The sequence below is a fragment of the Schistocerca piceifrons genome, chromosome 3, assembly GCF_021461385.2.
Source record: "Schistocerca piceifrons isolate TAMUIC-IGC-003096 chromosome 3, iqSchPice1.1, whole genome shotgun sequence".
NCBI lineage: Eukaryota > Metazoa > Arthropoda > Insecta > Orthoptera > Acrididae > Schistocerca > Schistocerca piceifrons.
In genome coordinates, this window is record NC_060140.1 from 955863273 (window position 1) to 955890390 (window position 27118).

Here is a 27118-nt window from a genome sequence, read left to right on the forward strand (position 1 = left end):
TTATCCAGTCCCTTGCTAAATTATTAACACGCGTGCAAACACTATCAGTCCCTACTTCTCACATATTGTCCATAAACTATGACCAACAGAAACGTGTGCAGTGTAATGAATGCTTACAAGTTACTTAGTTTGATAAACTGGTGTCAATTACAATTTTATAACATGAGAATACAATAACAAAGGTACAGAATACATAATTAAAGAACATAACAATACAGATAACATTTGTAGTAAAACAGGCTTTACAAAAGAATAGAAATAGACATATACATCAATGTTACAGGAATTATGAGATAAGTAGATACATAAAATATCAGAATAACTTTTGGAACATCAACTTTACACATGAGCATTAAAACAAAACAGAATAAATAATGTCTAAGCATATTTACAAGGTAAATAACATATTATTAATGCAAATTATATTTGAGGATAACAGTATTCCTCATCATAGTGAATGTAGCTTAGTATTAGAAATATTCTACAATATAAGTCTTATCAGATAAACATATAAATACAGGAAAAACATAAATACCCAAGGGTACACAAACATATAGCGGAATAATACAAGAAAAGGACAGTTCCAAAAGTCCTATCTATACCTGCTTTCTGTACTTTTCTCGTATAGCCTCTCAGTGCATTTCTTCAAATTCATCGCAACTCATTCTCTTATAGGCTACCCCCTCTTAAATCTACTGAGCTCAGATGCTAAACTAAGGGACGAGGCGATGCAGCAGCACAAAACAATTAACACAAACATCAATGACAAAAAATTTAAATAGGCAAAGCAATTGCAATATTACAACTAATGTAAGGCACTGTGCAGCAAACAAGCAAAATAAATGCGTAGTAAACTGGCTTAACAGCGTAATACAAAGTCAAATTCAGTAACATTATGCCTGGCAAACAGCAGCAGCAAATAAAAAAAAACATATATCTAAACATGACATAGCTCAAGCAGAAAAAATAGTACACTAAAGACATCAATGCAGACAAGAGAAATGTATATTCACATCTTAATGTCTATATAATTAAAGTGGTGCACCACAAAAACTAATTCTACAAAAAAATTACCAAGTACTTGAAAAGAAAATTATGAATGCAGTTCCTGTGAAGGTAAATGTCTTTTTGTGCTCCCTCATTTTTTTGAAAAAATTATTATTTACTCGATCTGTAGATAGAAAATATTTATATTAGTACATCTATAAAATTTTATTTTAACCAATGTTGCAGTGCAGCTAGAAACTAGATATTAAAAAAAATGAAAATATGTACAAAGGAAGGCATGAAACATCATTCATTAGCCATATGGCATTTCATAAGGTAGTGAAAAATCTCTCAACTATAAAGACAGTAGTCATAATCTGGTGTATAGACATAAAATATTTCTCGTCCTTTCATTAGGCATTTCAGTAAATCATAAATTAAGAACTCTACAGTGTAATCATGTTTTCAAGTTTGAGGGTGTCGTATTTACGATGCTTTCTACAAAGGAATGTCGATAGCGAGGATATGGCCTCCCCCTTTTTTTCTACCACCTAATGGCTTTTTCTCAAGGCGGCTGGCACACCTGGCCGCTCACAGCGAATTACGTCACGGTCACTTACCTTTCTTACCGAAATATTTACGACAGCAGTTTTCGCTACAGTGACAGTCTCATATAAAAATTTCACAGGTCGAAAATTTGCGTTACAAATGTGTAGAAACAAAATCCTATAAATATAAGAGCGTCCAAAAAATTTTCGCCAGCATTGTGATACATTCACGCATATACACACATTTCATAACTCTTAAAGTAAGATTCTTGGTTTCCAACAACCTTTTTCACAAATCAGAGTCCCTAATCACTACTCATTATTCCTTACCTTACTCGTCGACACTTCTTCAGTATTTCATCATAAGAAATACGTAGCATATACAGTATCATCATCTTATTAATCATAAACATACCTCAACAGTATAATACACATCGTCGCCGTAATAATATCATAACATCTTAGTCAACTCTCAAAATCGTCGTAGCTTCCTCCAATAATTTCAAAACCTAAAAAAATTCTCTGCTCATATCAATAGTGTCATCTGCCTCAAATGTACTTTAAAAATCATGATCCCATACCAAATACATCATTCAAAGCTCTCATAGTATCACAATGGTTCCGAAAACATATGAACAGTTTACAAAGTACAGACAAAATACAGTTTCATAAGTGTGAAGTTATCCAACTGTGTAATTACGTAAACATCTGTTACTGATGTAGTAAAATAAAAGTTTGTCTCTTTCAGTTAAATGATCAGATAGCTGTGTAATTTACATGTTAGAGAAATATGGTACCGATGTGTAAAGTTGTATAAGCAAATACCATATTAGCTAGGGCTCCTTGTGCTTGCCAAACACATGGTACACAAAGTAGGCGTGTACCCCCCGGAGGATTAATGTAATTATACCCTCAGGTGTTGCAGATTACAGCAATGGAATGAAATATATCACAGAAAACCCTTGTATCATTGTACTTCAAATATCTTAAAAATTGCATGTTTTAAGTGCGAAATTAATCACTCAAATACGTGTCCTGTAGCGCTAAATGTGCGTCTTCTGTAAGATAATTCTGTGGAAGTGTCGTAGTTATCGTCCTCTGTGAGCAAAGTTCTGCTGAAGTCAATATACTTACCTCATCATAAACGAAAGTGAAATGCTTTGCGTATAGATATCTTAGTTATTACGCTTATTACCGTGATGAAGAAAGTACTGTGCTGTAACTTATTGTTGTGCTACGAAAAAGGCTGTCTCATTGTAGCTATACCACAAAAGTTACTACTAAAACATGTTTTACTTTCCAGAATAATACAGAAAAACTGTGCAGAAATAAAACATAAACACTGCAAAAGCAACATTGTATATTGTCACTCATTAGTAGCGTCGTGATAAAATCGTGTAGCTATCACATAAACTAACCACTGTGTCATCTGGTATCTCACAGAAAGTACTTTAAATCCAGAGTATCTTTTCAAGTAAACCAAAATGTTGCATTAAAATCTCATTAGCAGTATATGTTCTAAGTATGTGAGCCTTATAGTCGTTACGTAATCGTGCAACTAACAAGCAAGAATGTACACACACAATAACACTGTGTCGTCTGTTCACAATAACAATGCATTCGTAATTTCTGTTTAAATAAGTTCTCTTGGTTCTTGACTGGATATTTAACTTCAAACATTGTTGCATATTAACAGATTCTTAAGTCTGACAAAGCATACTAGAAATGTGAAGTGAAAAGTTTTATACCAAAGACTAAGTTAAAAAGCAGATTATCTCTCAATAAATGGTTTTACATGGTTTTACATGTGAAATGTGGTGTAAACCTTTACTCATCCTAGTACTCACAGTTTGATTTGAATGCAATTATCATGTTGTATACATCGGTAAGGAATGCTAAAATTTTTCTCAAGGTTAGCGTGTATGCTATTTGTCTCTGAGCCAGCCAGCGCAGGTGGCTGCCTGCGGTGCGAGTCATTGTCTGTTTCTTTGTTGGCGCGCGCCGTTATTGGGATTAGGAGACCTAACTTCTACAAATTCACGTTGTCGAAAGTGCCCTGCTCTGTTTGAATCCCGCCAGTTCTGATGAAATTCAGGTCTGTCGTTATGATTATCTCGTCTGTCGTCATGTCGGTAGTTCCTGTAGTTCCTTTCTTGTCGGTTAAGTGGTGGAGAATTTCTCCCTGAATCGTAACTGCGCGCTGGACCGTTGCGTCTGAAGTTATTCTGTCTCCCGTGATAATAATAGTTCTGGTTGTCATATTGTCTGTTTCTATGATTGTCTCTGTCATAGTCATTACCGCGGAGAGGTGATCTTTCCCTGTAATTATTACTACTCTGCCAACGGTTGTCATACGGGTGGTGTCTATTTTGGTCACGATTTGCGTTGTAAGAATAGACCTGTCGTGTCCAGTTATTGTTTCTGTCATCACGGAATTGTGACGGATGTGACCTGTAGTGATTGTTTTCCTGTTTTCGCATCCCGCGACTGTCTGTGTCAATTTCTAATTCTTGTAAGAGTCCCTGAAAAGCTTCAGTGTCGTCTTTGCAACTTCCTGCCAAAATAATATGTCGTAAATGTTCAGGTAATTTGATTAAGCAAATGCGGACGAGTTCTGAAGGGCTGTATGGGTTTGAAAGATATTGATTCTTATGCAACATGTCTTCAAAATATTTGACAAGACTGGAAAATTCAGATTGTTCAAAGTGTTTCATCATCATGATGCTATGTTTTACTCGGTCTTGTGTAGCTTGAGACCAATATGCTGAGAGGAAGGCATGGTAAAACTCTCCTTCACTGTGGCAATCGTGAATGACCGATCGCATTCTTACAGCTGGTTCATTCTCTAAGTAGCCACACATAAATTCTAATCTGTGCTCTAATGACCAGTTGGGAGGAAAACAATGAGAGAATTGATGGAGCCACGCTTGTGGATGAATGTCGTTGCCAGAATTCTTAAATGTTTTGAATTTACGTGTAGTAATGAACAGCTTATAGTCAAAGTCATCATGTCGGCGAGTCGCATATCGGTCATTGTTACGTCGTTTCGGCGGTTCCATATCAAAATTCGGTGCACCTTGCCAATTTCTTTCATAATTTCCGAAATGCGCTGTGTTATTATTTTGTGGCTGTTCCGTATTTGTATGTCCCTCTTCCCGTATTGGGGCGCGAGTGTCCTCTGAAATACGTAATTCTTGTATTACCTGTGTCAGCTGATCTTGTACTTCCCGGATTTCTCTTTGGTGTTGCGTATTAATTTGATTCTGATTTTGTTTGAATTTCATAATTTGTTTGCACTCTTCTGTGTCATTCAGATTATCATCTACCTTCGTAGATAGATTAGTGACCTGATCCGAAAGTTCGGCTACTTTCTCCGATAGTGAACACATTTCCTCAGTGTGTTTTTCTGAACCAAGTTTCAGAGTGTCCATTTGTGATGAAATCGTATCTACTGTGTCCTTTAAGTTTTCTTGAGTTTTTGCAAGTTGCGTAACCGAATCGGTAGATGCAACTGAGCCAAATTTAGCTTGCAAGGTCTCATGATTTTCATGAACAATAGTTTGCAGTTCTTTTATGGCTGCTTCGTGATTCTGTAATGCATTTTCATGCCGCGAAAAAATAGGTTGAAAATGCTCACAAATTTGAGTTTTTACATCATTACAGACTTTTTGACAATTCGATTCAATGTTATGTAACTCAGTAGTTAAATCTTCACGTGTTTGTTCAAGAGTTTGTTCCAATGAGTCTAACTTTTGAAGCTGTTGCTGTGTTTGTCTCTGATTTTGTTCCATCGTGTCTAACTTTTGAAGATTTTGTTCCATTGTGTCTAACTGTTGCTGTGTTTGTCTCTGATTTTGTTTCATTTGCTGCATTAATTGTAATAACAATGCACTAGTGTCTGAAACATGTTCCTCTATGCTTTTCGGCAGTGCATTTGCACCGGCAACATTTACATTTTGACAAGCGGAAAATGTGTCTTGACTCGTTTGAGAAAACGGCGAGGACGCAAAACCTGAATCTACAGTATTTGCAAAATTGTGTCCTGTCATTTCGGATTCCTGAGGCGAGCTGTTGCCGAGCGATCGATCGATAATGCTTCCCTGTTCAGTACCTGTTTCACTGTCTACGCCATTGTTTGCAGCCCGCTCCATTTCCCTATGCACAGTTACCAAATTACTACTTTGAACGTCTGTGAATTCATTACACAGTGGTGCTGGCAAGTTACGCACGTCGTCACTATTATTTCTCAGTTTACTTTGGAGCCTAGTGTTACGTTTTTCACACGCCATTATTGTCACAATATTTCACACGATAACACAGAAAAGCACAATTTGAAGAGCAAAAATAAGAGAACACATTAACATAGCACTGAAAATAATATGTAGTTAATTGCAAGCGCAGCTGCGAAATACTTGGTGCAAATCTACATGCATGCCACAACTGTTTTACTCTACAACAATGAAAGACTGCAACTACAAAGAAGATTCTCTCTACAATTACGCAATTACACAAACACTAATTACACAAACTACAAGAAAAAATCAGAAGATTCCAGTGAGGCATCCTCGGCTAAGGGTCGACATATGAAACGTCCCCTTTGAACAACTATACATGACTGTGCTTAACCTGACACACAATATTTTTTTTTTAGCGCAACGCAATCTGACTTTCACTAATCCCTACAAATGAATGGCCCTGACTAACATTAAACTATACCTTTCAGAAATCACTTACCTCACAAAAATCTTCATTACTCGAACTACTGCAATACAGCGAGCGCCACTACTGCCAGCTAAATAAAAGATTCAAACTATGGAAGGCACTAACTACTGATAGGGATAGTTAGCAAATGAAAGATATTAATAGAGAACAAACACTATATTTGCCTTAATAGTCATAATATATATAGCAGTTCATGACAAATTACAAAACTCCGCCATCTCTCTCCCCACATCCACCACTGCTGGCGGCTCACCTCCAACTGCGCAACGCTACGCGCTGTTCACATCCAGCTGCCGCTGCCCGACACTACAATGGCAGACAACAATGCAAACTAGACACAGACTCCACACAGCACAGCCAGTGATTTTCATACAGAGGTGGCGTTACCAACAAAAAAACCTAAACAGCCTACTTACACTGTGTCAAGCGCTACACTACTAATGGAGTATTCAAACATTACGGGATTCTTTTTCCTATTCATCTGCATTAATTTACATTTCTCTATATTTAGAGTTAGCTGCCATTCTTTACACCAATCACAAATCCTGTCCAAGTCATCTTGTATCCTCCTACAGTCACTCAACGACGACACTTTCCCGTACACCACAGCATCATCAGCAAACAGCCGCACATTGCTATCCACCCTATACAAAAGATCATTTATGCAGATAGAAAACAACAGCGGACCTACCACACTTCTTTGAGGCACTCCAGATGATACCCTCACCTCCGATGAACACTGACCATCGAGGACAACATACTGGGTTCTATTACTCAAGAAGTCTTCGAGCCACTCACATATTTGGGAACCAATCCCATTTGCTCGTACCTTAGTTAGGAGTCTGCAGTGGGGCACCGATTCAAACGCTTTCCGGAAGTCAAGGAACCAGATGGTCTATAGCGCGCATTCCAGTGACACGAAATCATCGTCATTTGCGAATTCAGTGGTGTCACTCGAGTTTGTGGTATGGAGTTCCATGCCTGTTGCACTTGGTCGGTCAACACAGAAACGGTTAATGCTGTTGGTAGATGAACCTGGAGCTAAAGTCTGATGGTGTCCCAAATGCGCTGCACTGCAGACAGATCTGGCCATCGACCGTGCTGGAGTGCAGGGTAGAGGTCTGATCCGTTTGCTAATGGAAGCTGGTTCTGCCTCGGTGCCAGTGATGGCCGTGTGTTGGTTATAAGGAGTCTAGTTGAGGGCGTACAACCAACCGGTCTGCGTTCTGGACACAATGGGCTAACAACTGGAGTTACGGTCTGGGGTGCGATTTCGTATGACAGCAGGGACACTCTGGTGGTTACCCCACCCACGCCGATTGCAAATTTGTACGTCAATCTGGAGGTGAAGCTTGTCATACATACGTGGTTTGCCGCTCGATCGAGAAAATTTTGTTTCTGTGAACATTGATACGCTTGTGCAACGATGTAGCGAGTGTACTGAAATGTAGGATGACTATGTTGAAACGTGATGACACTTGCAGTTCTGTAACTTGTAAATGTTGTGCAGATACTTTCCGAGGTACCCTGGTACACTGAGAGCCCTTGTTGCCACCAGATGGTAGGGCGATCGCGGCAGGGCTGGGGGAACGGCAGGCACTGTGCGGTGCGAGTGCTGGGTGCGCCGCTCAGCCCCTTCGCCACCTTATCGCTGCTCCGCTCCACCGTCACCCGCGCCACTTTTACTTCTCACGTAACACCGTGAAAGTGTCCGTTTCGGATCACAGCGTTCGTAATATGGCACAGTGCGGAGCTGTTACGTCCCCAAAACTGGAAACCTGACCTAACTAAGCTGCTGAACTAGCAACAACACGAACGAAGCTAACAACCAATTTCACTTGTTGTGCGAGTAGAGTATAGTCTAAAGGATACTTGGTTACGTCTGTAAGCGGTTTGGGGGTTGTACTGTTGCTAAATGTAGAACACATACCTGCCACCTTTGGCAGCAACAACTGTTCTAACCCTGCTGAGCACTGAATCGAACTGACCTTGAAAGCTACATACATTACTCCGCTGCTTCACCTCCACACGAGGGTTCAGCAATCGTATTGGCTGGCGAGTGGTAGAGTGCCAGTCAGCCAGATGTTTTCAGTGGTTCAAATGGCTCTGAGCACTATGGGACTTAACAGCCGTGGTCATCAGTCCCCTAGAACTTAGAACTACTTAAACCTAACTAACCTAAGGATATCACACACATCCATGCCCGACGCAGGATTCGAACCTGCGACCGTAGCAGTCGCGCGGTTCCGGACTGCGCGCCTAGAACCGCGAGACCGCCGCGGCCGGCGATGTTTTCAGTGGATGAGGGATTTGGAGTGTGTGCCGACCAGGCCAACAGCTAAACACGCTCTCTTTCTAGGTGCCTCAGGACAGCACCAGCAACGTGCGGTCTTCCGTTATCTTGTTAAAACAACGCCACAACTACCTCGAAGGTAGGAAACAACCGCAGGCCTCGATGCGTCAGAAATGTGTCGCTTGCTGTCCAAATTACTTGCTCTGTGAACCGGAGATGATCGCATTGTGTGTCCAAAGGCATCTAAACCGTCACGCCAAGTACAGTGCCTAGTATGACGATGACAAATTCAGTCTGGCAGCCTTTGTCCTTCTCAGGGTCGCCACATACTCATGCGTCTATCTTGATGCTGTACTCAGAGCCGACTCTTCTGACAACGCGACGTGGTGCCACAGTGTCCAGTGTCATTTCGCTGCTCCCGTAACAATGGAAGGCGCAACAATGGTCGCCGTGCCGGTACGCTGTGTTGCTGCACACGTCCTCCCACAGTTCGTGTGGAGACTTTTACTGCTACAGAGAAGCCCATTTGCTATCCGAGGGTACGTGTTGTGGATGTGTGAACCTGCAGTGCCGAGTGTCTGTCCTCTCGAACACTGGTCACGTGGGGTCGTTGAGTCCTTCATTGCAACCACTCCTCCTGAAATCATCGACACCATATCTCCATGAACGTCGTGGAATATCGAGTAACGGGAGCAGCAGTATCGTGGAATGACAAACCGCTATCTCGACACGCCGTGATCCTGCTGCTGTCGAATTCCGACAGGTGGTGCTAGACCTTCCGTCATTCACCAACGAGTTTAAATTTTAATAGAGTGGCTAACACACTACTTACAGCGCTCCTTGTGGCAGCCAACGTCAACTCGGCTGCCGTACTGACGCTGGTCAGCACAATGAGAGGAGCCACGGATCATTTATCTTTGTGGAAAGTGCACTGCTTTATTTGGTGAATCGTTTACTTCTTCTTTGGAGTTTTCTTCTGCAAATACAAATTAAACACGCCTAAAGTACGTTTAGTGTTCAATTGCACGGATCTAAGTGACAGGAGCTACAGATTGGCAACAAATATCAAACGGGTCAGACTGTTTTGAACTACAAAGAGCTATATCTGCTCAAACCACTTTGAGTAGTAAGATATGTACGACACAAATCATCAGACGCGCCTCTTGTCCAAGACAATCCCAGCTGACCTTAATTTTCCACAACATTCAAAAAATAAATAAAATAAAATAAATAAAAATGGAATCGCACAACCAGGGCCCAGAAAGCGACCTTTCGAAAATCTGGTTAATATTACTCCTAATGAGACATTAGTAGCACGTAGTACGACTGTAATTTAATAATTGTACTGTTTTTACATATTTTCGTAAATGCAAAATACCGTTTACATTAGCAAACCACAATCCATTTCGAAGCTTGCTTCACTGGTGGCCGGCGCACACGACAGCGCGATAAGCTGCTGCGACGCTCGACGCTGCTCAGACTAGCAGGTTTCTGAATACATCAAATTAAAAGGTTAAACTAATTCTGTCCATTCAGCAGTTATTCTGGTTGCCGTTTCCTGCGTACATAAATTTGCATGTCTTCGAGCAGGTTCAGTAATTGTCCCTTTGGTCCTTCATGGAACACTTCCTAATTTTCCTCTGTTTCCTGTCGCATGTTTTTTTTTTATTATTATTCAAATTTCTACCGAAAGCACTTCTACTTTAGCTATATGTATGTTCTCTTAAACGAGTCCTGAAATTCCTTCCCCCCTATAAAACTTGTCATAGTCTTAGCAGTTGATCTTATAGGCACCTGATTGTAAATATTTGTTCTGTTGTTGCTAACTTCGTGGCGTAGATTACAACCAATTGCACCCTCCGTTTGAATTCCAATTTTTAATTTCGTTTTTCTGAAAGCCGGTACAGTTCTGTCGCAAACTGCACCATTGTATGGCTTAGCAACAAACTTCTTGCCTTCTGGATCTATTGCCTTCTTTTTGCACGTATTCTTGACTTCAGTTTATTGTAAAGCTTCATTACATCACGGTCCTTATACCTATTTGCCATGGCTTCTTGTCCAATTATATTCAATTCTTCCACTTTGTTTCTTGGAATGAGTGGTAATTTTAGCATTCTGGTGATTATGGCCCTGAAGTATGCCCAGTTAGGCTTCTTGGGATAACAGGATTTCGCGTTTGCAATCGTGTCAGCAGCCGTCGTCTTCCTAAACACGCTACCCTTACATCTCTTTTACTTTACCTAATATACCAAAGACTTATACTTTCTTATTGCAGTTCCACTATGAACTTTCTGCTACATATCAGATTTAATTTCTTTTGTACGATAACATGATGACGTCTACATAACATCTGTAATAGACAATTTTTTCAAATACGTCAGGATTTTGTTCAAAAATCTTATTTTCTAGCTGTTTATGAAGATCTCAGCTAAAGTGAGTGTCAAACTGTTGCTCATTGCGAGTCCGGTCCTTTCGATAGAAAATCTTATCGTTAAACATAAAATAACTAAATGACAAAGCAAGTTCTAAAATTTTCAAGCTTTCCACGATTTCCCTTCACTAATCTTCTTGTATATCAGAAAGTTCTTTCTTATAATATCCAATGCATTGCTTACTGATACGCTTGTATATAGGTTAAACATTGTCAAAAGAAGCGATTGCAGCCCCAGCTGGGATTGATGCATCCTTAATAATCCTGGCAAATTCATAGCTATTCTTGACATTAAATGTCTGTGTGTAAGTGTATGCTGCTCTCAGTCTTTCGTTGCATTCCCGATTCAATTTGTAATTATGACATGACGTATTGTTACTAATCGACCTAACCGGTTCCACACTCTTGTGTAATTTAATTTGCAAACGAAGCACAAAAGTAGACAGATTCATCATTTTTAATATACGTTTCTCTTATTCATCCGGAAAAAGACCTATTTTCAGTTGTTTTTGTTATATCTGGTTGAAATCTGTTGACAGGATTTCTCTTGACCTCGACGATATTACGATCTGCAAGAAATTTTTCAGTTCTTTTCGTTGTAGCCATACTCGTAAATTACGACAGCCAAATTACCTTCATCAACCCTCACACCAATAGCTCTTTGCACTTCTAATGTATGATTCAGGCTTTTAAGTGCCTCTAAATGTATCGCTTTATTACGTTCGTAGCGACCTGCTTTCGGTATACATTTGCTAGCTTTTACTGTTAAGTCCATTTTATTGAATTTATTGATTTTTACTACGCCACAATCAATTTTTACTTCTGCAATAGTATTTTTCATTATACTTGGACTCAATTTCGGGGTGATGCTAAAATGTAGACCCTTATTCAGAGGATTCATTTCATTATCTGTAATTTTCATGTCCATGAGGTTGACAACGCTTTCCACACATTAATGTGTAATTTCCTGCCTTTTGTCTACTCTTACATTATGCTTCGCCTGTAAATTGGAGGTTTTCTTCTTACGTCTCATCACGATCTTTTATCGTTCATTGCCTACCACTTTATTCACACCTTTAAAAACACATGAAAATTGTGAAGGCGACAATAACACACATAAAAGTAACTGAAGTCTGAATGGTTCCAGATTACATTTTTCTTTATTCTTGTATGCTCTCCCGACCTTAGTTCTTATCTATAGAATTTTACTTTTGCATTCCACACCTAACGCTGCTGCAGAACGATTATCAATCTTGACATTAAGATATTTAGGAATAATCCCCTTATCCAAGCAGAATTTGTTAAAACTTATTTTCATTGTATCTCTCATAGTGCACATTCTTATTTTGAGGAACGATTTTGCCTCATTCTTGGCCTGACTAGGCACAAATTGAAGACATAAAGTCTGTAAATGAGTCCGCGATCATCTTGTGGCACTTTGTTTGTAAAGGTCCATCTTGATAACACAGATTTTGTAACAACGAATTGTAAAATCTATGTGATCAAAACGGGTCTTTACAAATAAAGTTCCACAATACGATAGCGGACTCATTAACAGGCTTTATCTTAAATTGGCTACTACTGGAACTTATTTGATACCTCACTGGCTCATACAATTATTTACTGCCGTAACTGTTTGACTAAAAATCATTTAGCTTCAAAATTCACTAACAGTGACTTCTGCGAATGTGTAACGTAATTCCACCAGTAGTATACGTCGTTTGTGATTAATGGCAGAGCACACATAAGCAGTATTTTAAAATGATTTAATGTTTGAATCAGATGTCAAACTGATATGGCTAAATTACAGTCACAGTCCTTAATCGTCGCTATTACTTCTCGATATAGCAATGTAGCCTACTATGATGTTAATATTTTCGCCCGTACAGGTACTATAATTTTGCTGGTAATTTATGTAATAGCATACATATCCATTAAAAAAATCTCAGTCGAGGCTATAATTTTGCGTGTAATAAATGTTGCTAAACCTGGAGTGAGTAAACTTAATGTCCGCCATAACGCGGCATGCGCGATGGCCTAACATTACTCTGAGTTGATCTCATTAAGTGACAGCTCCAGCAAAGGGTGTATTCGAATATGGCAGCTACTGGACTTGTGTTTTGTTTACATTTTTACGTGCCTTGCAGCAGTGTTAAAAGTATATGAGTAATTAATTTAATGCCAAAAAAATACTTATTTCTGAACTTTTTGTCCTATTTTTTACGGATAACGTTGTGGCTGTTTGCCTAAAATTAAGATGCCAGTGTATTTGTTGGGCCATTAAGTATATCTTTTGTTATGCTTCACACAGGATTTCTTCGGTTTTAACAAACTTATTCAAATAACATTTCATACAAAACTAGCTTAGGTCACTACTTGCATACGTGCTCAAACCTATTCTTAAAATTAAATGGAAAATTCCCATTTTGTTACAAAGAGAACTGAAAATTTTGCTACAGGGAAGTCCAGATTATTCTATGGGTAGATCGGGTGAGAAATGAAGAAGTACTGAAATCGGGGAGAAAAGAAACATATATCCTCACTTAACTAAATGTAGGGTTCGGTTGGTAGTGTACATCCTGAGACGAGAACGTGTAGTCAGCTTCGGAATGAAGTGAAGTGTGAGGCTAAAAATTGTAGATCACAATAAGCAGATTCAGGTGGACGCAGGTTGCAATAGATACGCAGACATAAAGTGTTCTGCGCAGGACAGAGTAGCTGGAAGCACTTGTTCAAACCAGTCCTCGGACTGAGTACCACAAGAAACAACAACAACGACGTCAATGCAAACAGCGCATTCAGTCAAAAACTGCATTTGCAGTGTTCTTTTGAAACGCACGCCCTAAGATTTCAGCAAGCGCCGGAACTCTGTAGACATTTTAACGGGAATCGGCTGTTTGCTCTCTCCGCATTGTGTCACGTTCTTGCTTTGTCCATTCAGTTTTTACAGCTGACACTGTCAATCAGATCTGCTTCGCTTCAAGTATTGCTCAATGACGCTAAAGAGCGGAAAGTACGTGTGTTGTCCAATCCAAGCAACGTCCTTGGAAGTTGAATGGATGTTAAAATGCAGAGTTAGTTTATTCGCCATTTGACATGCACTTCAGATATGAGAACTGCAGTTTGTTGGCTTTGTTAGCGACAGCTTTATGTTCCGGCGTGAAGCCTCGACGAATTCGAACGGTAATTCTATACTCCATGATACACAGATGTGTTAGCATTTAAAAAAAATGTCGGTCGTTTTACTCCCAGATTACGATTACTTTTACCCGAGGTTGGATAATGTTCCGAGTCACACTTCCGCTGACGGCCGCTCAATCTGGATTAATTTTTTTCACTTCACATTCAAGTACGGTCTCATTCTCGTGATGGCAGTAAAAGGCTCTACTCTCAGCTGCACGTAAAGTTAACTACTATTATTATATCACCTGCAACTAAAGTCGTAGTGCATAACCTTTACGGAACCCTTCACTGTCTTCTACTAGAATTTTTACTATCCCAATGAACACCTCAAAGCCACAGATTCATCATCAATGCTTCAATTTTTGTGTGAGAACTTTGATTGTGGTGTCAGCATCCTAGAAATGAGTATCTCTTCGAGTTGTTGTGAATTTTTAGTTACAATACACGAAACTGAGGTGGAATATAAAACGAAACTATAGAAAAATGTTAAAAACTTATAGTATACCTATGAATTTTGTCTATTTCTTTTGTATACGAGATCATAAACAATTAATTACTAGATGTGTTGCGTCTAGGGATCCTGCACACTCGGTTCGCTAGACAAACAATCAAACAACTCGGATTAATGAGTGTTATTACAACAGCAAGACAAGTACAAATAGTTAACTTTGATCTGAGAGTTCTTGTAGTCCTTTATACATGATAATCCGCAAGTAGAATTACTTTGAAGTGTCACTAGCAAAGGGCGGCTTACAAAATCAGACTTCTTCAGAACAGACAAACACAAGTAACACTTCTGGTCCTAGCGACCGCTACTAACAAAAGTCTGTCAACTGAATTGCAGTGACTGCTGATCTCTAATTGTGCTAGGTAGAGATTGCTAATGACAGAGGCTACGACGCGTCGGCTAACGAAATGAACTTGAGAAACGAATCTTTAGCTTTTAAAATGAGTTTCTGTACTTATTTCATCGAGGTACAGATTATGTTAATTATATGTCGTTGTAATTCGCATACTTATTATCACTGATGATTGACATTGCGTCTCACTGACGTTACCCCTATTTCATACGTTTCCCAAACCAAGCCATTTAGTCTTTTTCTGCTTCATTTCTGTTATTCCAAGTAGAGCAGAACTCAAACGTGCTTTTTGATCTTTCTGTTTAACAATTCAATGTCGAAAGTATTCTACAAGACTTTACGGCCATATGCTTCACACACATTAATATCCATTCAGGAATATTCTACAAACGTTACGATGCATTATGAGTAGGAATTATTTATCTTTTACTGTGAGGACGACTTTTCACAAATGTCCAAAGAATCCGTGTCACTTAGTTTACGCTGTTGATTTATAATCGTCTGCAGTAGGCAACGACATGTAACATTTGTTAGGAACGCTTTTGCTAGAATGTGACTTTTAAGATACATGTTCCCACGTTCTCAGAGTGGGCTTTGTTATCAAGTAGTACTGTGCTTGCTAGATACCTACGTGGGCAATGAGATGGCGCAACGTAATGCTCAGATAGGAACCAATTTCTAAAATTAATGTTAACGATGAGTTTTCAAGACGAATGTGGTTCACAATTCACATTCTACAGTCTTAAGTCCAGGACTTCATTAACAACTCATTTTTTGCAGAAACTTTACACAATCCTCCAGACGAGAAACTAATTTTTCAGTGTCCGTCTTGTAAATTGTTCATCTTGTTTGTGGCATCTCAGTCGTACACGAATGAGGCTACAAGCTCATGGAGACAGCCTAGCCGTAATTAACTCTTGTATTATTGTTCTCACATTTTCCAGTATCTCACGGTCGATACGGCTTTGCTTCTCTGGCATGCCAGATATCGTCGGGTGTCCACTATCATACGTACGTACGTACGTATGTACATCGGTATCGTAGGATCTATACAATGTGACCAATAGAAACTGTATAACTAACATCAACATGCACCTGTGACTGCCCTATGAACTTTATTTCTCAGGCTGCACTTGTTCCAGACGAAAATCCTTTTTCATCAAACATCATACCAAGATAGTACAAGAACCTACATAGCTTTGTTACCTTATCTTGCAAATATGTGCATTTAACAGTATGTTAGTATGCAGAGGACAATTATTTGACAAGTAATGTAGGAATGGAAGAAGTGGTGGCAGGACACTACTTTGACACCTGAAAAGTCTACAATAAACTGCAAGCGACAGACCACGAACAATAATAATAAAATATTTACTTGTTCAGAATTTCGCCCAAATTTGTTTTACACATTACTCACAAACAAAATAAAATTCGTTGATTGCCACCGATTGACGGCTAACGTTCGGATCTGGATCACGTTTTACATTTGGAAACTGAATAACAGTTCCACTTTAAATCTTTTCAGTCGGGCGACCGTATTTAATTGTAAATGATCAACGTAAAGCATTGCAAATGGTTATACACATTCAAAGACTACTTCCTCCCACAGTAAAAACTGAATTAGGTTAATTAAGAGTGCACGCCTCAAGGTCCTACAGTTGCTGCTGTGGTCGTCGGTCCGATGAGTGGTTTTTTGCAGCCCTGTGGAAGCCTCTTCATCTCTGAATAAGTAATGCAACCTACATCCATCTGGATATGCTTACGGTTGCCAAGTCTCGCTCGCCCTCTACAATTTCTACCTACCACATAAACTTCCATTACTAAATTGACAGACTGACAGTACTCTGATGTCGTCCTTTCCACCAAACATGTTCAACGTCCCGTCGACAGCGAGGTCATATGAGACGGATGCGTCCAAGGATGGGCAACGAAGTCGGCCACGCCAATTCGAAGGAACCATCATAGCATTTGTCTTAAACGATTTATGGAAATGACGGAAACCCTAAATGAGGATGGCGGGACGGGGATTTGAACCACCGCCCTCCCCAGTGCGAGTCCAATGTACTGACAAGCACCCATTGCCCTACCTCACTCGGTCCCTTGCAGCAAATCTCTTCATTTTGAGCCATAAATTTCATTTCTCCCCATTTCCATTCAGTAAGCCGTTATTAATTATTCGATATATCCATCCAGTCTTCAGCATTCGCTTGTACCATGACACTTCGCGTGCTTCTATTTGTTTCTTGTCTCAATGTTTATTGTCCACATTTCACTTCCATAGTAGTCTACATCCCAGATAAATACCTCCAGGCAAGAAGTGCTAATATTTCGATTAATGTACGATGTTAACAAAGTTCTGCTTTTCTTACTGTTTGCCATTCTGAGTTTTATCCCCTCTCCGCTTCGTTTAACGTCAATTACTTTACTGATTGAATAACAAAATTCATCTACTAATTTTAGTGTCCCGTTTCCAAATATCTAATTCCCTCAACATCGCCTTGTTTACTTCGACTACATTTCTTTATCACCGCTTTACTGTGACTGATGTTCATCTCATAATCTATTAGCTTAGCTCCTGCTGTTTCACTTGCGTAGATTGTATAGTCCGCGCAGATCTTTTCTTATAATAGAATTTTTACGTTGTTTACAAATTCCACTAACTTCCAAACTTCTCACGCTAATCAAGGCCATAGAAGCACTGACTTCTCCGAATGCACTTCTCACCAAAAAGCAGTTCTGGTAGCTGGAGTCCAAGGTTTTTTGTGAATTAAGCCTTTTTTGTTCTTGTGATGATATTTCCGTGGAAACTTTCATTTCTTAACACACATTTCTTTATATGTAACCGAAATGCGAAATACCAATTTTCACAGATTTTTAATACAATGAACTGTTTACATAAAACTTTCCATCCCCAATTAAACCCCATAGGAGTTGATTTTTCAAAGACAATGGAACACATATTTTTAATTTCTAACAGAGAATCCTAAATTTTCATAGATCTAGCTTTAAAAATGCTTTAGTAGTTATTTGATAATGATTTATTTTCAAAATCCCTTTAACCCACTGTCTGATCCGCTAGTGTCTGAATTTCCGAAACATGCTGAAAACATATTTCTTTTTATTTCTTTCTAAGAAACTAAATACCAATTTTCGTAGTTCTAGCTTCAACGTTGACTCAATGGCGATTTGTTTTCAAAAACCCTTTAATCTCATATTTCACCTCCTTGGAAGTGTAACTTTGAACAAACCCTTCTTAAACGATGACTGCTCCACAAGATCAACACTGTTTCTAAATTTCAAGTTTCTACCCTTAAAGGTTTGAGCTGGGCCATGAGGAGTCACTCCATCAATCTGGCTCTATTTCACCCCCTTGGGTGTTAAATTCCCGAAACCAGTGAAACACATATTTAATCATTTCTAACCAAGAATCCAGATACCAATTTTCATATGTTTAGCTTTAAAAATGCTTTCAAAACGGAATACTTTCATAAAACATTTCACCCCCTTACAGGTTGAATAGCCAAAAACAGTGATACCGCCTTTTTTTGTAACTGAGAAGTCAAATTCAAATTTTCACAGATTTAGCTCTAAATATGCTTTCATAATGTAATGTTTCATAAAATATTTCATCCCCTATTTTATACCCTTAGGGAATGTATCTCCGAAAACACTGAAACACGAATTTTTTTTATTTGCAACCGGGAAGTCAAATACCAATTTTCATAGATATAACTTTAACAATAATTTAGTGATTCTCTAACAACAAGTTTTTCAAAAATAGTGTTCACCCACTATTTCTACTCCATCGGGTGTAAATTTTCAAGAGTACTGAAACACGTATTTCTTTATTTCTGACGGGGAAACCAGATACCAATTTCCTTAAACCTGGCTTCAAATTGTCTTAATAGCGAAGTACTTTCAAAAAACTTTTCATCCCCTGTTCCACCCTCTTAGAGGTGGAATTTCGAAAAATTACTTTTTATACGACGCCTACTGTAGAAGATAAACACCTTATACAAATTTCAAGTTTCTATCTTTAGCGGTTTGGGTTGGACAATGGTGAGTTAATCAATCAAGACTCTACCTTTTACGTACATATATTTTGAAGACAGCACACATTTCATGCCATTGATTTACCAAGTATTTTGCTGTCTCTGTCGCAATTACAAGGTCATCGGCAAACCTCAACATTTTAACTGAAGTTAAAATCGTTTCTTCAGACAATCGGCGTTTCGACGCCTCTGCTGAGATCTTCTTCAGGATCTTCTGGTGTCCTCTATAGATCGAGCACTGTCAGAGGACGCTATCGCTTTCTCTTGTAAAGAGTAGTGTTCCCCGCGCTTGGACTGGAGAAGTGACATTATCGGATAAAAATCTTAGGCTACCATTGGTGGGACATCGCCACTGGATAGTAGGAGAAGCATTCCCGTGCCCATGCCGAAGGGAGGGAGGGGGTAATTATTGGATAAAACTCCTTTGACTACTGCTCTTGGGTCAACGCCATTGGTTAGAAATGGATTTTCGCCGCACTCATGCTGTAGAAGAGTTATTGGCAAAAATTCCTCCTTGTCGCTATTGGTGGGGCTGCAGCATTGGCTAGAAATTAAACGCGCACAGCATGAGAGGGGTATGTTTATCCAAAGTATTATTGTCCATAGCGGTGCTTCCAGGGCTTTGTTTGTATTACTCGCACGGCGCGAGAACTTATTGACTTCCTTGATGGCAATGATCCAATATGCCGGAAGCCTATAGCCGTCCCCTCTATTGAAGCTCCATTGAAACTTTTTTTTTCAGAAATTATACGCACGGTGAGAATATACACATGTGACATTCTTGTTAGCTTCGATATGACATCGTTATCCAGTATCAGATGCAATGGAGATCATAAGGGAGAAAGTTGCTTCAGATGTCGGACATATGTCTTCGAGTGGGTGATTTCAAGTACAATGGTGAATTCTTTGAACAGCCTGACTGTCTTGCCATGGGGTCACAATTGTCGCCAGTAGTTGATATTTTTATGGAACATTTTCAGCAACATGCACTAAGTCGCGCTCCTCTGAAACCTTCCTGTTGGCTCCGCTATGCGGATGTTTTTCTTCTTCAGATGCCTTGCCCCTTCAATTGTTATTTAAGACTACAGTCTGGCTTCTGCACAAGCAGTAGATAACGCTTTTCTCCCCGTATTTCGTGCCTACCTCCCTCCTTAATATCTACATCTACAGCTACATCCATACTCCGCAAGCCACCTGACGGTGTGTGGCGGAGGGTACCTTGAGTACCTCTATCGGTTCTCCCTTCTATTCCAGTCTACTATTATTCGTGGAAAGAAGGATTGTCGGTATGCCTCTCTCTGCGCTCTAATCTCTCTGATTTTATCCTCATGGTCTCTTCGCGAGATATACGTAGGACGGAGCAATATACTGCTTGACTCCTCGGTGAAGGTATGTTCTCGAAACTTCAACAAAAGCCCGTACCGAGATACTAAGCGTCTCTCTTGCAGAGTCTTCCACTGGAGTTTATCTATCATCTCCGTAAAGCTTTCGCGATTACTAAATGATCCCGTAACGAAGCGCGCTCCTCTCCGTTGGATCTTCTCTATCTCTTCTATCAACCCTATCTGGTACGGATCCCACACCGGTGAGCAATATTCAAGCAGTGGGAGAACAAGTGTACTGTAACCTACTTCCTTTGTTTTCGGATTGCATTTCCTTAGGATTCCTGCAATGAATCTCAGTCTGGCATCTGTTTTACCGAAGATTAATTTCATATGGTCATTCCATTTTAAATCACTCCTAATGCCTACTCCCAGATAATTTATGGAATTAACTACTTCCAGTTGCTGAACTGCTATATTGTAGCTAAATGATAACGGGTCTTACTTTCAATGTATTCGCAGCACATTACACTTGTCTACATTGAGATTCAACTGCCATTCCCTGCAGCATGCGTCAATTCGTTGCAGATCCTCCTGCATTTCCGTACAATTTTCCAATGTTTTAACCTCTCGACATACTACAGCATCATCCGCAAAAAGCCTCAGTGAATTTCCAATGTTATCCACGAGGTCATTTATATATATTGTGAATAGCAACGGTCGTACGACACTCCCCTGCGGCACACCTGAAATCACTCTTACTTCGGAAGACTTCTCTCCATTGAGAATGACATGCTGCGTTCTGTGATCTAGGAACTCTTCAATCCAATCACACAATTGGTCTGATAGTCCGTATGCTCTTACTTTGTTCATTAAAAGATTGTGGGGAACTGTATCGAACGCCCTGCGGAAGTCAAGATACACGGCATCTACCTGGGAACCCGTGTCTATTGCCCTCTGAGTCTCGAGGAGGAATAGCGCGAGCTGGGTCTCACACGATCGTCTTTTTCGAAACCCATGCTAATTCCTACAAAGCAGATTTCTAGTCTCCAGAAAAGCCATTGTACTCGAACATAATACGTGTTCCAAAATTCTACAACTGATCGACGTTAGAGATATAGGTCTATAGTTCTGCACATCTGTTCGACGTCCCTTCTTGAAAAGGGGGATGACCTGTGCCCTTTTCCAATCCTTCGGAACGCTACGCTCTTCTAGAGACCTACGGTACACAGCTGCAAGATGGGGAGCAAGTTCCTTCGCGTACTCTGTGTAAAATCGAACTTGTATCCCATCAGGTCCAATGCCCTTTCTTCTTTTGAGCGATTTTAATTGCTTCTCTATCCCTCTGTCGTCTATTTCGATATCTACCATATTGTCATCTGTGCGATAATCTAGAGAGGGAACTACAGTGCAGTCTTCCTCTGTGAAACAGCTATGGAAAAGGGAAATGGTTCAAATGGCTCTGAGCACTGCGCGACTCAACTTCTGAGGTCATCAGTCGCGTAGACCTTAGAACTAATTAAACCTAACTAACCTAAGGACATCACACACATCCATGCCCGAGGCAGGATTGGAACCTGTGACCATACCGGTCGCGCGATTCCAGACTGTAGCGCCTAGAACCGGTTGGCCAACCTGGCCGGTTGGTAAAAGACATTTAGTATTTCCGTCTTTAGTCTGTGATCCTCTGTTTCAGTGCTATTTTGGTCGCAGAGTGTGTGGACATTTTGTTTTGATCAAGGAATGTATTCCAGTCAACGCTATTAAAAGATGGATCGGATTTCTTCGACCTATCTCAGGATATAAGTCGTGGGCAAGTGTTCCTTCATTTCTCTGGAACCCAAACTAATCCCCCCACTCCTCCCATACCCTGGGCCGGCTTCTGTCTGTTCTTTTCCCATTCTTGTGTGAAGAATTAATCATCAAATCGTAACAGCGATTTTTTGTTATTTCCAGAACAGTTACAAACTAGTCACTATAACTGGATTCACTGAATCTGGATTTTGGTAAAAGGAAGAGAACGGGGTAATGCTGGCTCGTGCTGGTTCCTCCTGGCCAAAACGTGACGCGGCCGTCGTGAGGACCCTGGAAAGTCCCGGAGACGAGTCGGCGACTGGCGCTGGCTGGTCCTCACTTGTCAAGAGTTACGGCCGCGCGCGTCCACCGCGGCTCCGTCCGACTGCCAAGTCGTGGGAGGAGGAGGAGGCGCCGCCCCCACACCCACGGCCAGCCGTCACGGCTGTCGCCACGGACAACGGCAGTCGTCGCGACGCGCGATTTACTGCCCGCCCGCAGATGCACGGCGCGCCGCGAGAGCAGACCGACCCGGAACCTGAGCCACCTGGCGTGTGTCACGAAAATGGCATCTACCTGGGAGCCTGCATCTAATATTTTCTGGGTCTCATGAACAAATAAAGCGAGATGGGTCTCACACGATCTCTGTTTCCGGAATCCTTGTTGATTCCTACAGAGTAGATTCTGGGTTTCCAAAAACGACATGATACGCGAGCAAAAAACATGTTCTAAAATTCTACAACAGATCGATGTCAGAGATATAGGCCTGTAGGTTTGCGCATATGCTCGGCGACCCTTCTTGAAGACTGGGACTACCTGTGCTCTTTCCCAATCATTTGGAACCTTCCGTTCCTCTAGAGACTTGCGGTACACGGCTGTTAGAAGGGGGGCAACCTCTTTCGCGTACTCTGTGTAGAATCGAATTGGTATTCCGTCAGGTCCAGTGGACTTTCCTCTGTTGAGTGATTTCAGTTGCTTTTCTATTCCTTGGACACTTATCTCGATGTCAGCCATTTTATCGTTTTTAAGAGGATTTAGAGAAGGAGCTGCAGTGCGGTCTTCCTCTGTGAAACAGCTTTGGAAAAAGGTGTTTAGTATTTTAGCTTTAGGCGTGTCATCCTCTGTTTCAATGCCAACATCATCCCAGAGTGTCTGGATATGCTGTTTCGATGCACTTACTGGTTTAACGTAAGACCAGAGCTTCGCAGGCTTTTGTGTAAAGTCGGTACATAGAATTTTACTTTCGAATTCACTGAACGCTTCACGCATAGCCCTCCTTATGCTAACTTTGACATCGTTTAGCTTCTGTTTGTCTGAGATGTTTTGGCTGCGTTTAAACTTGGAGTGAAGCTCTCTTTGCTTTCGCAGTAGTTTCCTAACTTTGTTGTTGAACCACGGTGCGTTTTTCCCGTCCCTCACAGTTTTACTCGGCACCTGTCTAAAACGCATTTTACGATTGCCTTGAACTTTTTCCATAAACACTCAACATTGGCAGTGTCGGAACAGAAATTTTCGTTTTGATCTGTTAGGTAGTCCGAAATCTGCCTTCTATTACTCTTGCTAAACAGATAAACCTTCCTCCCTTTTTTTATATTTCTATTTACTTCCATAATCAGGGATGCTGCAAAGGCCTTATGATCACTGATTCCCTGTTCTGTACATACAGATTCGAAAAGTTCGGGTCTGTTTGTTATCAGTAGGTCCAAGATGTTATCTCCACGAGTCGGTTCTCTGTTTAATTGCTCGAGGTAACTTTCGGGTAGTGCACTCAGTATAATGTCACTCGATGCTCTGTCCCTACCACCCGTCCTAAACATCTGAGTGTCCCAGTCTATATCTGGTAAATTGAAATCTCCACCTAAGACTATAACATGCTGAGGAAATTTTTGTGAAATACATCATTGTGATACAACAGAACTGGATAACAAACCTAATGGCTATAGTGGCGCCAAACGTTTGTAACACAGTTCTCGTGAGTGCGTCCCATAGAGTCGAAGAATTGCTCCTATAAGTCTATCAATAAGTTGTAAAAAAATGATTCTCAGACCGCGCTCGTTTTCCGTTACTGTGGCTGTCGTACACGACATGGTGTACCGCTGCATCGACGCGATCCACAAGTACGCGGTTGGTTGTAGCGTGGCTTCAGACATCAACATCAATTTTGCGCTGAAAATCGTTCTGTTAGGACCACTCTGGAGCCCAATTTTATACTTTGAATTGGTGACCGGTGGCTGCGGTTTTGACCATGTGCACCCTATTCGATTGTTAAAATTTCAACGTGCTATTAGATTAACCATCACTCTTAACGTTTTTCGGACTGGATTCGTCAAGTCCCGTTTATTTTTCGAATCACGTTTGGCTGCGGTCAACTCTTGTGTGATGTACGAGGGCTACTCGGAAAGTAACAAACGATAGGTCGCGAAATGGAAACCACGGTGAAAATCAAAACTGTTTTATTTGTAACACTTAGCTACACCTTCCAGCTACTTATCTCCGTAGTCGCCGATCCGTCTTAGACGTTTGTCGTAGCGTTGTAGTAACTTTCCAATACCCTCGTTATAGATGGGAGCCGCCAATGCTTTCCGCCATTTCTCTACGCTGGCCTGCAGCTCGTTGTCTGTGCCAAAATGTTGTCTTCGTAGCCAGCGGTTCATGTGAGCACAGATGAAACTCAGAGGGAGACAATTACGGGCTGTATTGTGGGTAATCAAACATTTCCAATTGAAAACGATGCAGGAGCATCTTCATTGCCCCTGCAGAATGCGGCTAAGAATTGTCTTGAAGAAGAAAACGTACGACAGTTATGTAATGTTGGCTGCACAGCTTCAGGCGAAATTTCTCACCAGGCCCTCGTACTTGGCGGGAGACACTATTGTTCTAGGTACCTTTATGTGCTCCCTGTGTGCTCAGAACTAAAAAGAACGGCGCAACACGATCGACGGGCATACTAGAGACACTGCCCAACACACCTGTGCAAAACTCCATCGGATTTTTACTGTGGTTTCCATTTCGCGACCGATCGCTCCTTACTTTCCGAATAACCCTCGTACTTCTTCTAATTATTGAAACTTAACCTTCCTTTATGATTAATTCATAATCACGTGTCCACTTGCACAACGACATCCAGCGAGACTTAATGGAATAGTGCGCATTCATGTCATTCAGTCCGTTGTTCATTCTACAATACAAGAACAAATAGCTTCTTGGTGAAATTCGTTTCGCGAATATTGGAAAGAACTCGGTATATCACACTGAGATGACTAAAGTCATACGATAGCGATATGCACACGTACGGATGGCGGTCGAACCGCGTATACCAGGTATAAAAGGGCAGTACATTGGAGGAGCTGTCATTTGTCATTCATGTGAAATGGTGTCCGACAAGATTATTCATCCGCGACGAGAATTAACAGACTTGGAAGGCGTAATGGTCGTTGGAGTTCGACGCACGAGGCATTCACTTTCGGAAATCGGCAGGGAATATCATTTTCCGACAGTCACAGAGTCAAAAGAATGGCTACAATATTTCAGACATTACCTCTCACGTATCCGTCAGGAGAGAGCAGCGAAATTCGGCGTCAGTGGGGTACGGCAGCAGACGACCGACGCGAGTGGCTTTGCTAACATCACGGCATCGCCTGTAGCGCCTCTTCTGGGCTCGTGACCACATCGGTTCGACCCTAGACGACTGGAAAACTGTAACCTGGCCGCATGAGTTCCGATTTCAGTCGGCAGGGACTGACGGTAGGGTCCGAGAGGCGGCGGAGGTTCGAGTCCTCCCTCGAGCATGGGTGTGTGTGTTTGTCCTTAGGATAATTTAGGTTAAGCAGAGTGTAAGCTTAGGGAGTGATCACCTTAGCAGTTAAGTCCCATAAGATTTCACACACATTTGAACATGTTTTTGGTCCGAGATTGGCGCAGATCCCACGAAGCCGTGGACCCATGTTTCGAGAAGGCACTGTGCGAGCTGGTGGTGACTTCATAATGAATAGTCTGTGTTTTCATGGAATGGACTCGGTCCTCTGCTTCAACAGAATCGCTCACTAATTGGAAATGGGTATGTTTGGCTACTGGGAGACCATTTGCAGTTTCATGTTTCCAAGTAACTACGGAATTTTTGTGAACGACAATGCGCCATCACCCGGGACTACAATTGCTCGCGACTGTTTTGAAGAACGTTCTGAGGGATTCGAGAGAATGATGTCGCTACCTAGACCACCCGACATGGGACACAATCAAAAGGTCAGCTCGCGCACGAAATCCCACAGCGCGAACTCTTTCGCAGCTATGGACGGCTGTAGAGGCAGCATAGCTCATTATTTCTGCAGGGGCTTCCAACGGCTTGTGGACTCAGGATATTAGGAGATATCCCGTGCCTTTTGTCATCTCAGTGTTTGTTTCTTAACGCAGCACTTGAGACTTTTTGTAGTCATTTGTTAAAGCTCATTCTAATGTACCTCAAATAGCGAACATTAGACTGATATTGCATGATATTCGCATTCGCCTGCTTACTACGTTAAAAGTTCATTTTTTGTCATTGGAACTAAGTGACTTTGCACGTTCAGAAGTTGCACTGGTCATATCCTGCCTCCAAATCAATGAATCTGTTCAAAGAACTAATACACTTGACCATAGCACCATATGTTTTTCTCGTTTTTACAGTATACACCACGCAAAATAATTAAAGGATCACTTTTTTTAAACCCTGTCATATTCCCCCACTGAAACGCAGAAGTGTGAAACAAGCCTTCGACGTTCTTCTGTAACGGTGCAGAAGCCTGCCACCCTATGACGTCACCCTCCGGCTCGGCTAAGCTTCAAACAGCAGGGTGTCGACACATGCGAAAGAAAAGTAAGAGCGCAAAAGTTCATCTGAGGCGTAAGGTGAGTAAATGATGTCACATTGGCATGTCATTCCCCACAAGG